The sequence below is a fragment of the Rhinoderma darwinii genome, chromosome 1 (assembly GCF_050947455.1).
Source record: "Rhinoderma darwinii isolate aRhiDar2 chromosome 1, aRhiDar2.hap1, whole genome shotgun sequence".
NCBI classification, from domain to species: domain Eukaryota; kingdom Metazoa; phylum Chordata; class Amphibia; order Anura; family Rhinodermatidae; genus Rhinoderma; species Rhinoderma darwinii.
The window spans coordinates 520622032-520636608 of record NC_134687.1 but is presented as its reverse complement, the minus strand read 5'-3'; the positions used below and the strand labels follow the sequence as shown (position 1 = coordinate 520636608).

General features: G+C 44.5%; 1 protein-coding gene across 1 annotated transcript in view; it reads right to left on the bottom strand.

Moving 5' to 3' along the window:
• The window catches only part of TMEM232 (transmembrane protein 232), a 279633-nt gene that overhangs the window by 264053 nt on the left and 1003 nt on the right, over positions 1–14577 (bottom strand). The window lies entirely within an intron of this gene.

Below are 14577 nucleotides of genomic sequence, written 5' to 3'. Positions count from 1 at the left end.
TTGTCAGTGCAAATAGCAGTAGCAATAGGGCGCACCTCTGCCATGTTCTTCATTGCAGTTTAATAACCATGTATTTATTACTATTAACTACTATATATGCTGTTGGTCTTTTGTATAACATCCGTACCCACCTTTTAAATATTGGACCAAATCCAGTTCTAGACATTACCACCAGCAAAAATCCCCACTCAACCATGTCAAAAGCCCTTAATGCATCCTGTGAGAACAAAGAGTGATTGCCAGGACCGAGAGGGGACACCCGCATATTCAGGAAGAGGTGGCAAATATTCTCTGATGTAGACTTGGCAGATATAAAGCCTGTTTGGTCTCATCTGACTCCTGTATTACTTTAGCTAATCTATCTGCCAATATCCTTGCCAAGGTCTTAACGTCAGCATTTAACAACAATATTGACTAGTAGGATGCCACTCGCTTCACATCTTTAGAATCACCATAATTTCAGTCTTGTACATGGAATCTGGAAGCTCCTCTGCAATGAGGGGTTCATTGAGGGTACCCAGTAGCCTTGGGAGAAAAGTTTGGTTATATTTTTATAGACCTCAGATGGGAGACCGTCTGTACCCAATGATCTGCCAGATGAGATTGTTTTGAATGGGGCATCCAGAGATTCTGCACTTCTAGTTGATGGAGTTGGTAAATTAATATTCTCCAGATCCTGCACTCCTCTCTGGTTCGCTGGCTTTCAGAATGATAAAAGAGTTTATAATACCTATAGAATGTTGTAAGGGTATGTTCACACGAGGGCGTCCGTAACGGCTGAAATTACGGGGATGTTTCAGCCTGAAAACATCCCCGTAATTTCAGCCGTAACGGCATGTGCAGGCGCTTGAACGCCGCGTCATTTACGGACGTAATTGGCGCTGCTATTCATTGGAGTCAATGAATAACGGCTCCAATTACGGCCAAAGAAGTGACAGGTCACTTCTTTGACGCGGGCGTCTATTTACGCGCCATCATTTGACAGCGGCGCGTAAATTACGCCTCGTGTGAACAGACAAAGGTCTGCCCATTGCTTTCAATGGGCAGATGTTTGTCAGCGCTATTGAGGCGCTATTTTCGGACGTAATTTGGGGCAAAAACGCCCGAATTACGTCCGTAATTAGTGCGTGTGAACCTAGGCCTCGTTTGACTATTCTTTTAAATCTCAATTTGGCACTGCATCCTCATACTGTGGTCTCATTGTCTTTATCTAGCCACGTGGTGCCACGGTGGTTCCTGGTCAAGACCAGGGGCCTGTTTGAGTGTCAGGGCACTTTCAGTGCCTTGACACTGACAGCGTTCATCCTAAAATGGTGAAAAGTAATCTAATTATGTAATGATGGGGTAGGGAGAAAGACAGGTGAGTCCTAATCTACCCGCCACTCAGTCCCTGCCTACTTGCAACGGCCCGTCCTAGGCGACGGCGTACAACTGGGCGACGGTCCCTACGCTCAATAAGTGCACGACAGACAAACAGACAAGGGTACACAGAAGCTAAGGGAAATGGGCCAGTTGCCCACGGCAACACAGTGAGCAACAAGAGTAGTGAACGAGCCGAGTCAAACCAGGAGTGCATGAGGTACAAATCGCAGAGCAGGAGCGTAGTCAGTAAAGCCAGGGTCAAAAATGAAGCAAGGTCCATAATCATAGCAGGAGCAGCAGAGCCAGGAAACAGAAAAGAATCAAAGGCAAAGGAGGAGCAGGAAATGCAGGTATAAATAGACAGAGGGCGGGAGCTAGCTCCGTCTGGCCAGGCTGTGATAGGCTCTCCCACTCCTCAGCCTCCCAGCCTGACTGGTAGAAGATCGTGTTACTCTCTCAGACTTAGGAGCAGGTGCAGACTGATTACCCACGAGCGTCGACACAGAAGCTGTGTCTGGCAGATCCTTTACAAATACGTCCTGCCAGGTTCACTAGTTGTGTGGTGCAGATCCTATATTTTTCCCACTTAATTTCTAACCTCCACTATAGAGTGATCCGAGATTCCCCTAAATGTAATGTTCTTGTAACACTTTCCCAAAAGTGGTGACCTTGGTGTTACCCTTTTCCCTTTACTGAAATGTATCTATAGCTATATCTACTACATTGTTAAAATACCCCATTAGGAAGAGAGGGCAACCGTCTTTACTTACCAAGAACTTAAAGTTGAACGGAGAGGATATATAGACTGATGTAAATAACACATTTTAGGCACATGATAACACAGTGTAAAAACACATACTTCCTCTTTTGGCCAATTTTACTTGACAATATTTCACATTTAAAGAGACTCTGTCACCACATTATAAGTGCCCTATCTCCTACATAAGGAGATGGGCGCTGTAATGTAGGTGACAGTAATGCTTTTTATTTAAAAAAACGATCTATTTTCACAACGTTAGGAGCGATTTTGGTTTATGCTAATGAGTTTCTTAATGCCCAAGTGGGCGTATTTTTACTTTCGACCAAGTGGGCGTTGTACAGAGGAGTGCATGACGCTGACCAATCAGCATCATGCACTCCTCTCCATTCATTTAGACAGCAGAATCGCGTTCTTACTAGAACATGATCTGCAGCCACATACACCTCACAGAAAAGATTCAAAAGTGTCAGGATTCTGAATACACATGACGTCCAGGATGGATGGTCATGTGTATTCATTATCAGGACACTGGATTAATGTTAATCAAGCAGAATCGCTGTGTATGTAGCTGCAGATCATGTTCTAGTAAGAACGCGATTCTGCTGTCTAAATGATACCCCATAATGACAAAGTGAAAACAGAATGTTCGTAATCTTTGCTAATTTATTGAAAAAGGAAAAACTAAAATATTGCATTGACATAAGTATTCAGACCCTTTACTCAGTACTTAGTTGAAGCACCTTTGGCAGCGATAACGGCAGTGGCGGATTATCATATGGGCGGTTGGGGCCCGAACCGAACATCATTTTAAAAATAGACTCAGTGCTAGCGCCGCTAATGCCGCTGCTGAGAGAGAGGGAGGGGAGGGAGAGAGGGAGAGAAGGGAGGAGCGGACTGGAACGGAGTCGAGCCACTGGCGCAGTGCTGATGGGGAGGAGGGGGAGGGATTGTAATAGCAGGGGCTGGATAGGACTAGCAGACGTACGTCTGCTAGGCGGTAGAACACGCCCCTCTTTGACACTGCACGTAACGCCAGCGAGGAACAGAAGAGGACGGTGGTCGAGCAGTGAGGAAGGTTAGTCTCCTGTTCACCTCCTGCCCAAGCAACAATCGGCAGATGCTAAGGGGGGATTAATTATACAGCAAGGGGGGGGGATTAACATCTAACTCACTGCAGAGGACTCTATGAAGGGGGGAATAACCCCCCCCCCCCATAGAGTCCTCAGTATTTCAGTATTTATTATACAGCAGGGGGGGATTTCCATCTAACTCACTGCAGAGGACTCTATGGGGGGATAAGAATTCCCCCCCATAGACACTCAGCAGTCAGTTACACGCTCCACCCCCCCCCCTGCTGTATAACAAATACTGAAATACTGAGGGCTCTATGGGGGATGGGGGGATTACTCCCCCCTTCATAGAGTCCTCTGGAGTCACTTAGATGGTTAGACCCCCCCATTCAGTATAATCCCCCCTTCCCATAGAGCCCTCACTAGTTACTAATATATTGCAAGGGGAAGTCAAATTGTCTTACTGCTGGGGGCTCTAAAGGGGGGGTCTGAGCAACTAACTTCTGGGGGCTCCCTGGGGGGCTATCCCCCCCCCCCCACAGAGATGTCAGAATCAGACACTCAAACCTCCCTATAGAGCCCCCAGCAGTCAGTGAGACAACCTCACCTCCCCTTGCAATATAATCCCCCCATACAGCCCTCATTTTTCCCATAAGGGAAATGTATGACATATCCACCTGTTTTTGCTCTCGCTGCCTCCTGGCCACATCCTGATTACAAGGTCGGGAGTTATGGAAACAGCGTAGCTTGCTGAGCTACGCTGTTTCCGTAAGTCCCATAAAACTGAATGAAAGTTATGGAAGCAGCGTCGCTCGCAGACTCCCACCGATCACTAAAACTAGGCGGCAGAAGCACTCGTGTGAGCGCTGAGCCGCTTGGTTTCTGTTTCCGGAAAGCCGAGCAGTTTGTGTACGGGCTCATAGAAAGTCAATGAGCCCGTACACCGCTACTTTGGCTTTCCGGAAAAAGCTGAACAGAAACTAAGTGGTTCAGAGCTCGCATGAGCGCTTCTGCCTCTTAGTTTTAGCGGTGTGGGTCTCAGCACCCAGACCCCAACCATGAAAAGTTCTGACATGTCACTATGACATGTCAGAAGTTTGTTGAACATTTACTTACCCTTTAAAAAGAGGTGTTACAATTAGTTTTTATTTGATGTGTTAAAGGCTATGTAAACATTTCAAAAAAAAATTTTTTTTAAATAAAATAGTATTTGGTGCAACCTTTCTAAATACTTATTAAAAATAATTTTTACCTTTTGAGATACAGCTGCTTTATATCCTGAATACAGAGCAGCTGTATCTAGTGCTAAAATCTGTATCCGTCAGGTCAGTGGCACTGACGAGTACAGTGTCAGCGAGTTCGGGGGGGTTGAATTGCGTGTGAGGGGGAAGGAGGGGGCCCAAGTTGTGTCAACAGCCCAGGGCCCATGGTACGCTTAATCCACCACTGGATAACAGCCTCCAGTCTTGTTGGGTATGATTCCACAAGGTTTGCATTCCTGGATTTGGGGATTTTCTGCCATTCTACCCTGCAGATCCTCTCAAGCTCTGTCAGGTTGCATGGGTACCGTCGGTAGACAGCTATTTTCAGGTCTCTCAGACCTGCGTTCAAGTCAGGGCTCTGGCTGAGCCACTCAAGGACATTCACAGAGTTGTCCCTAAGCCACTGTGTTGTCTTGGCTGTGTGATAAGGCCCTGTTCACCCCTGTTTCGCCCATGGCCATTGAGCGCCCCGGGCAAAAACGCTGCGAAATACGCTTTCTCTGACTCCCATTGATGTCAATGGGAGGTCAGAAACGTAAACACCCGAAGATAGGGCAAGTCGCTTCTTTTTCCCGCGAGACGTTTTTCCGCTCGCGGGAAAAAAAACGCCTCTGCCTCCCATTGAGATCAATGGGAGGCATTTTCGGACATTTTTTGCGCATTTTCCAACGCGTTTTCCGTTTAAAAAAAGTGTCAAAAAGACTCAGTGTGAACAGGGCCTTAGGGTAATTGTCTTGTTTGAAGGTGAAGCTTCACCCCAGTCTGAGATCCAGAGCACTCTGGATCAGGTTGTCATTAAAAATATCTCTGTAATTTGCGCCAATGATCTTCTCCTCAACGCTGACCAGTGTCCCTGTCCCAGCCGCTGAAAAACACCCCCACAGCATGATGCTGCCACCACCATGCTTCACTGTAGAGATGGTATTGGGCAGGTGGTTTCCTCCAGACATGACTCTTAGAATTGAGGCCAAAAAGTTCAATCTTTGTTTTATCAGACCACGAAATCTGTTTTTCCACAGTCCTTTAGGTGCTTTTTTTGCAAACTCCAGGTGGGCTTTCATGTGTCTTGTACTGAGGAGAGGCTTTTTTATGGCCACTCTGCCATAACGCCCAGATTGGTGGAATGCTACAGTGATGATTGACCTTCTGGAAGTTTCCCCCATCTGCACACAGGATCTTTGAAGTTCAGCCAGAGTGACCATTGGTTTCTTGGACACCTCTCTTACCAAGGCCCTTCTCCCACAATTACATAGTTTGGTGGGGAGGCCAGCTCTAGGAAGATCCTGGTTGTTCCAAACTTCTTCCATTTAAGAATTATTGAGGCCACTGTGCTCTTGGGAACTTTCAGTGCAGCAGAAATGTTTTTTCTGTACTCTTCTCCTGATCTATGTCTCCACACAATCCTGTCTCTGAGCTCTACAGGCAGTTCTTTCCTCCTCATGGCTTGGTTTTTGCTCTGATATGCATTGTCAGCTTTGAGATCTTATATAGAGAGGGGTGTGTCTTTCCAAATCATGTCCAATCAAATGAATTTACCACAGGTGGACTCCAATCAAGGTGTAGAAACATTTCAAAGATGATCTAGAGAAATGGGAGGTCCCCAGAGCTAAGTTTGGAATGTGATAGCAAAAGGGTCTGAATACTTGAGTTTTTCATTTTTAATAGATTTGCAAAAATTTCTAATATTCTGTTTTCACTTTGTCATTATGGGGTATTGAGTGCAGAATATTGGGGAAAAACTTGAATTTAGCACAAGGCCTCAACATAACAAAATGGGGAAATACTGAAAGAGTCTGAAGACTTTCTGAATGCACTACAATTGCTGTTATATCCATTCATTCAGAGATAACTTATCAAGTCTCATTGGTAAGATGGGTCTCTTGCAGGCAGATCAAAGAAGTAAACTTTCAACTTCTGTATTTACAGATTTAATGTTAAAAATTCCTCCCTCCCAAATGCCCTATCCTCCCCTGCCCCAATTTAAGACATGATTTTTACATGCCATGCCCTTCAGCGGCCCACTGTTAGTTTGCATGGTCTAACACTTGAGCTATTATTCCTAGACGCTTCGGCTCTATTCACACGGCTCTATTCACATTTGTAGGTAATGCCACACAGCCCCCTGTAGGTAATGCCACACAGCCCCCCTGTAGGTAATGCCACACAGCCCCCCTGTAGGTAGTGCCACACATCCCCCTATAGGTAATGCCACACAGCCTCCTGTAGGTAATGCCACACAGCCCCCTGTAGGTAATGCCACACAGCCCCCTGTAGGTAATGCCACACAGCCCCTGTAGGTAATACCACACAGCCCCTATGTAGGTAGTGCCACACAGCCCCCCTGTGGGTAATGCCACACAGCCCTCTATAAGTAATGCCACACAGCCCCCTGTAGGTAATGCCAGACAGCCCCCCTGTAGTTAATGCCACACAGCTCTCCTGTAGGTAGTGCCACACAGACCCTGTAGGTAATGCCACACAGCCCCATGTAGGTAATGCCACACAGCCCCCTGTAGGTAATGCTACACAGCCCCTATTTAGGTAGTGCCACACAGCCCCCTGTAGGTAATGCCACACAGCCCCCCTATAGGTAATGCCATACAGCTCCCTGTACATAATGCCACACAGCCCCCTGTAGGTAATGCCACACAGCCCCCTGTAGGTAATGCCACACAGCCCCCCTGTAGGTAGTTCTACACAGCACCCTTTTACATAGCACCCCCATAGATGGCAGCCCCCTACCTTCCTGTAGATAGCGCCACTGTAGGGGACCGTTCCAGGAGAAGTACCTGACTTCAATGTCCATATATGGAGGATGAAGTCAGGAACTTCTCCTGGATCGGAATCACCGGCCAAAGCGTCGGGGATTCCGCTTGAGAAGTCCCTGACATCACTGTGTCCATATATGGACAGTGAAGTCAGGTACTTCTCCTGGAGCGGAAACACCAGCAACAGCGCCAGGGATTCCGCTTCAGAAGTCCCTTACATCACTGTGTCCATATATGGACAGAGAAGTCAGGGACTTCTCCTGGAGAGGAAACACCGGCCACAGCGCTGGGGATTCCTCTTCAGAAGTCCCTGACGTCACTGTGTCCATATATGGACAGTGAATTCAGGGACTTCTCCTGGAGCAGAAACACCGGCCACAGCGCCGGAGATTCAGTTTCAGGAGTAGAGGACTGCGCCAGGAGAAGTCCCTGACGTGACTGTCCATATATAGACAGTGAAGTTAGGGACTTCTCCTGCAGCAGAATCTCCGGCCACAGCTTCGGCAACGCTGTGGCCGGGGATTGGGGATTCCGCTCCTACAGGGAGCAGAAAAATACCCTCCTTCTCACATGCACTTCGCACTGTGAGAAGGAGAAGAAAGCAAACGAGCGGCAGAAAGCTCGGCCGTCACTCGGATCACATCCAAGTGACAGCCGTGCTTTACACGACCCCATAGACTTCTATGGGAGCCGTGCGGCCAAGACAACAGCCGAAAATAGGGCATAATCCATTTTTTTACGGCCCGGTTTAGCGGGCCGTCAAATAATCGGCCATGTGAATAGCCCCATTGGGGGTCTATTGTTCCTACTGCGGACGTGTGACGGCCGTTCAAAATACGGCCGTCACACAGCCGGGAATCCCTGACGTGTGAATAGGGCCTTCCACTTCACATTACTAGCACATACAGTTGACATATGTAGCAGATGAGGAATTTCACGAACTGATTGTGGCACAGGTGGCATCCTATGACAGTGCCACGTTTAAAATCACTGAATTCTTTAGTACTTCCAATGTTTGTATTTGGAGATTGCATGGCAGTGTGCTTGATTTTCTGCACCTTGAACTCAATCATTAGAAAGGCTGTCCACATACTTCTGGCCATATAATGTAGAGTTATCATACATATTGGTTTCTTAATAATGTCTTTTATACAGAATATCTTTAAGACTAAGACCCCATGCACACGAACGTGTTTTTGCGGCCGAAATTCACCTGCAAATATGAGGGTGAATTGCGGTCCCATTCATATGGGCCCATGCACACGACCGAGGTTTCCACGGTCCGTGCGTTGCCCAGGAGCCTGGACCGCAAAAAGATAGGACATGTCTTATTACATCTGTGTTTTGTGGTCCAGGCTCATAGAAATGAATGCACGTGGCCATTTGCACGGCCTTAGATTTGTGGGCGGCTAGCAGATGACACTCCACGGCCGTCCGAGCCGCAATTTAACAGCTGTGCACACCACTACGGTCGTGTTCATGAGGCCTTCATATATACTTTTCCTTGAGTAAATGTATTTAGTCTGTTGTTTTATATATTGGCCACTAGATGGCACTCATTTATAACACTGTACTTACTATGAAGTAATAAACTACAGTATAATAAGCTATGGAACTATCTCAGATAGCTATTAGTCATTTAATAGTGACAACACAAATCCCACAAATTATAAGCAAAATAGACACAACACAATATCCCACAAATAGAAGCAAAATGCAACACAAATCAATCTATTTAATGCCAAATACACATAATAAGGAATTTAAAGTGAACCTGTCACGACCCCCCCACACGGCTAACACCACTAGATAGTGGTAGAGGAGACAAATTTAATCATACCTATGTCGGTGATCATTCTGCAAGCTACACTAGGAAAATCAACTTTTAATCCTCACACAACGAATGCGAAGGGTGCGGCCTCCCCGCTCTATTTCCTCTCCAACCCCGTCCCGCTGCTCTAGAGTAATAGCTCTTGATCACAAACGTATGACCCTGAGGACCAGTAGAGACGATTTAATTTCTTTTTTGATATTTAAGTATGGACTTGAACGTTTTGAAGATCATATTGATTCTATTTGCTGTGAAAACATTTCAAAATGTTCTAAAACTACTCCCTGCCCCACATTTCAACACAAAATAGAAATAAAGTTACTTGACTGTCGTGGGACTACTTCAGTCCGCATCAAAATGCAAACTACTGCGAGACTTAGCGTGAGTAACGTGCAACTGAATGCATTCCTATAGTTCCCACCACACAAAATGACAGATTTTTTTTCTATTTTATTTTCTCCTTTTTGATACCTTTTGTTCTATTCCTTTTTCCCCTTTTTCAGATGGATTGTGAATTCTGATCTTCATCATTCAGGAGCTCAGTCACGGTGCCACAATGAATGCTATTTTTTTTCTAAGCTGTATACAGGACGAAGAGATGCCATAAGGTTGTCTGAAATCGTATGCTTCTCTAATGCTTGTACCGTAGGTGGGCGGCTAAGACCGATCCTTATGTAATGTCTTTTTCAGCTTTATTTTACTATTTGTTTTTGTATACTGTCTAAGACCAATAAAAAGCTGATTGAACAAAAAATGGCGGCTTTTCTTTTTAAAGGAGCGGATCTAGGAACCCATGGAATCCTGATTTTATATTTAGATTTCCACATAGAAATAAGACGCTGCCAGTGTAATATGTTCAGGTTTATATTTTAACATTTGCCAAATGTATGCTCTCACCTTTAGCGTACACAAATATGGCATTTCAAGTTTAGACTCCTCCGTATCATACAAGTTCTCATGAAAGTTTCAAGAAGAACATTTGCAGTATTCTTTATTAACTCTAATTGGTAATAAGTTTCAGGGCATACATTGACGTCCCTTCCTCAAACCAACATGAATAAGCAGCTAATGGCATGTATGGGTTTATATACCCTAACAACCAAATATAATGTGGGGGCAAAGGTCAACACAAAAAGGCTCATCTGTTTTAAAGCACCAAAGATATATAATAGTTCATATAAACTCATCTGTAACAATCATCCATTATAAAAAATACATTAAATTTCCTCTAGTTTAGAAAAACCCATTTTCATATACAGTACCCTATTAGAGAATTCTGAGTGATGTGTATTCAGAATCCTGACCACTTCTGTAGCGTCTCTGTGATTTACAGCACAGCAGGCGTAGTCTCGCGAGATTACACTGTAAACTGTCATTTACAGCGAAATCTCGCTGTGCTGTAAATCACAGAGACGTGCAGAGAAGTGGTCAGGATTCTGAATACACATCACTTCCCGGCTGGAGGTAATGTATATTCATTGTCAGGACACTGGAGTAATGTTATAGTGTGTGTATATGGCTGCACATAACGATATAACTATAACTATATCGCTATCTGCAGTGTAAATGAATGGAGAGAAGTGTATGACGCTGATTGGTCACTGATTGGTCAGCGTCATACACTTCTCTCCACAACGCCCACTTGGTCATATAGTAAAACACGCCCAGTTGTCCATTGAGAAACTCATTAGCATAAAGCTAATATAGGTCATAACTCCGTCAAAAATGATCATTTTTCTAAATAAAAAAACACTGCTGTAATCTACATTACAGGGCCGATCACATCACGTACATGATCAGGAATTAATTTTGTTTTTAAATGTATTGAATTTAAGGAATTTCCCTAATTACTTTACTGGTGGTGATAAGGTGGCAAGAAAATGCCTTCTTTTCTATTGCATATGATTATTTTTGCAACCAAACACTCTGTTTGTGTTAGATTTTTTTTCTCAATTATAGAAATTTTGTACAACTACTTTTGGGTACCCCCTTGGCTTTGAAACTACATTTGGATACCCCTTGGCCTGAAATCATTAAACAATGTGCAGTTATGGTCACCCATTCTTTTTTATGGCAACTTTTAAAATTCAAAAAGCTATTACTATCAACCTGAAAATATGCTCGAGTGGAAACTTTATCATCTTTTGTAAAAGTCAATAAATCCAAAAATTCAATAGACAAACTGGAAAAAGTACAAGTAAAATGAATATCCAAAGAGGTACTATTCAATTCCTTTTCAAACTGATCTATTGAATCAGAGGGACCATCCAAAATCCAAAATACTGTAAAAAAAACATTTGCAAAATAGAAGATGCTTAGCTTCTAACAATTTTTTTTATAAATGATCCGGCCTGAAAAACCTCCAATAAACAGGTTTGAAAACCTAGGGACAAAACACGTTCCCATCGCGGTGCCCTTAGTTTGCCTGCACAGCTGCAAATTTAAAAAGATATTATCAATATAAAATTGATTCACATTAGAATTATTGGACTTATGGACAGTGACAGGAAACTGGTATCAAGAGCAGAACCAGTCTATTTATTGAATCCCTGCTGTTATTGGTGTTGTACCCTCAAGCACAAAACCAGAAGATGAGCAAAATTGATTGCCTTTTTTGATGTCCCTTATAAATGAATGTGATATTTTCCAATAAAGTGCACTTTCTTAAAGAGGCTCTATCTTCTACATAATGTGATCGGCGCTGTAATGTAGATGAAAATATATCGTTACAGCTGTGTTTTTATTTACAAAAACGATATATTTTCACCAAGTTATGAGCGATTTTAGCTTTATGCTAATTACTTTTTTAATAGACAGCTGGCCGTGTTTTTACTTTTGACCAAGTGGGTGTTGTAGAGAAGTCTATGACGCTGACCAGTCAGTGACCAATCAGTGTCATACACTTCTCTCCATTCATGTACTCAGCACACAGTGATCCTGCGTTGTTCACTATGTGCAGTCACATACTCACACATTAACGTTACTGAAGTGACTTGAGAGTGAATAGACATCACCTCCAGCCAGGACGTGATGTCTATTCACAATCCCGACATTTCGGTAATGTTTGTGTGGGACTTACAGCACAGCGAGCGTAATCTTACGCAATCACTCTGTAAATGACCACTTACAGCGAGATCCTGCTTGCTGTGCTGTAAGTCCCACACAAACGTTACCGAAGTGTCAGGATTGTGAATATGGCTGGCTGGAAGCGATGTCTATTCACTGTCAAGACACTTGGGTAAAGTTAATGTGAGTGTAAGTGACAGCACATCGTGATCTCGAAAGATCACTATGTGCTGAATACATGAATGGAGAGAAGTGTATGACGCTGATTGGTCAGCGTCATACACTTCTTTACAACACCCACTTGGTCAAAAGTAAAAATACGCCCAGTTGTGCATTAAGAAAGTAATCAAGATAAAGCTAAAATCGCTCATAACTTAGTGAAAATAGATTGTTTTTCTAAATAAAAAAACACTGCTGTAATCTACATTACAGCGCCGATCACATTATGTAGACGATAGGCCACTTTTAATGTGGTGACAGAGCCTCTTTAAATGGTCACTAACTTTTCAACAAACTTTGCATAAATCAATAGTATAAGCGAATATAAGAAATGCTGTAATATTTCTTATTAGAGAAAAGTGCCTTTTGTCTTTCTACACTTATCAGCCCCCTCCCCCCCCCCCATTTAGACACACTGAATTCACTGCTTTTCAGTCTCCACAAGACGAGACAGACTATCGGCTCACTGAGGGATTCGGTTATAGCAGCCCATAAAAGTCTATTGGGAGGGGAGGGGGAGGCGGCAGCAAAAGCAGAGTTAAAGGGGTTTTTCCATCAGACATTTATGACATATCCACAGGATATGTCATAAATGTCAGAAAGATGGGGTCCCACCTCTGGGACCCGCACATATCTCTTGAACAGGACTCCCTAAACCCCGATCTACTGCTCTGTGTTGTGGCAGCAGCGTGTGATTTTTGTCCATGAATTAGGGAAACAGCCTAGCTCGCTCAGCTACACTGTTTCAGTAACTCCCATAGTAGTTCTATGGGACTTACGGAAACAGCGTACAGATGCTGAAGCTCCTCCATAGTAATTGTTCTATCTAACCCGAGTGCTGGATTTACAGCTACACTGCTCAGTGCTACTGTATAATCTCCTTCATGCTGCTTCTATATATGTGATAGATAGAGATAGAAGAGCAGTGTGTTTTATTCTCTATGTGTAAATGTTGTTGGTCAAATTCTTTACTGTATTTGTGCTCAGGTTTCAGGGTGCTCCATGCTTTAGATAAGTGCGGGTCCCAGACGTAAGACCTGTATCTTTCAGACATTTATGGAATATCCGTTAATGTCCATGATGAGAATACCTCCTTTAAGAAAAGGTTTTAGAACTGCTTGATGTTGTTTTAGGTCTAAGGCAGATTCATCTACTGAGCATGCACCCTGGGAATGAATCAGGCGCACACTGCATTGGTGGAGATATAGGAGCACCATTAAGGGCATGGCCAGACGTGGCGGAATTGCTCTGGAATTCCGCTGCGGACAGTCCGCTGCGGTAATCCGCAGCGGACATATTCTCCATTGGTTTACACACCTCTTCAGTTAGGTCCGTGCACACGTGGCGGAAAACTCCGCTGCGGAACATAGGCTTCGGTGCGGAATTTGGTGTCCGCAGCATACACTGGTTGTTGCGGACGTGTAGCGGATTTGTTGCGGACTCATTGCGGAATTTCTCCATTGGCTTCAATGGAGATTCAAAATTCTGCAATGAAATCCGCAGATGCTATGTGTGTTGCGTTGCGTATTGTTTTTTTCGAATAGGATATCACTTAATTCTGGCTGGACCTATGTATTTCTAGGTCTCTAGCCAGACTGAGGCCCCATGAACACGAACGTAAAAACGCCCGTAATCACGGGCCGTAATTACGGCACGGGCAGGCCCATAGAAGTCTATGGGGCTCCCGTAATTACGGGTGACTACGTGTGTGAACCCGTAATTACGGGAGCGTTGCTAGGCGACGTCAGGGGATAGTCACTGTCCAGTGTGCTGAAAGAGTTAAACGATCGGCAGTAACTGTTTCAGCACCCTGGACAGTGACTACCGATCACAATAAACATCAACCTGTAAAAAAATAGAAGTTCCTACTTACCGAGAACCCCCTGCTTCTTCCTCCAGTCCGGCCTCCCGGGATGACGTTTCAGTCCAAGTGACGGCTGCAGCCAATCACAGGCTGCAGCGGTCACATGGACTGCCGCGTCATCCAGGGAGGTCGGGCTGGATGTCAGGAGAGGGAAGCGTCACCAAGGCAACGGCCGGGTAAGTATGAATTTCTTTTACTTTTACTAGGGAAAGGGCTGTCCCTTCTCTCTATCTTGCACTGATAGAGAGAAGGGAAGTACTTTCACCTCAATACGCAACGGCTAGTCCGCATCAATTTCCTGCACATTTTAGGCAAAGTCGCAACAGAATCTGCAACGCAGATTATGTGCGGCATTGATGCGGACAATGTCGGCAG